Raw genomic sequence first — 380 nt, 5'->3', positions numbered from 1 at the left:
CACTCAGCCATTGCGGAGTCCCAATCATCAAGCTCTTTCATTGGGCATGAGAGCTTCGCCCACATGGCAAAACATTCTGAAGACCTTTCAAAGAGGCTTGATGAACAGGAGGCCATGCTTAAATCTCAGCAGGAGGCCATCAATGAACTCATGGCCATGTTGACTCAAATCGTCGCAGACAAGGCCAAATCTCAGGAGACAGATTCGCCGCTTAGGCAAGAATCTTCCCGGAGAGGAAAAGCATCTTCATCCCGACCTCACACAAGCAAAGGGAAGGGAAAAGTGGTTGATGATACAGCTTCTGACCAAGAAGCCCACAAACTGGAATCTGAGAACGAGCAGAATCTTCAGTCTGCCAAAATGAAAGAATTGGAAGCCCG

Source organism: Asparagus officinalis, chromosome 1 (genome assembly GCF_001876935.1).
Source record: "Asparagus officinalis chromosome 1, Aspof.V1, whole genome shotgun sequence".
Classification (NCBI taxonomy): domain Eukaryota; kingdom Viridiplantae; phylum Streptophyta; class Magnoliopsida; order Asparagales; family Asparagaceae; genus Asparagus; species Asparagus officinalis.
The sequence above is the reverse complement of the archived record's forward strand: the minus strand, read 5'-3'. Positions refer to the sequence as shown.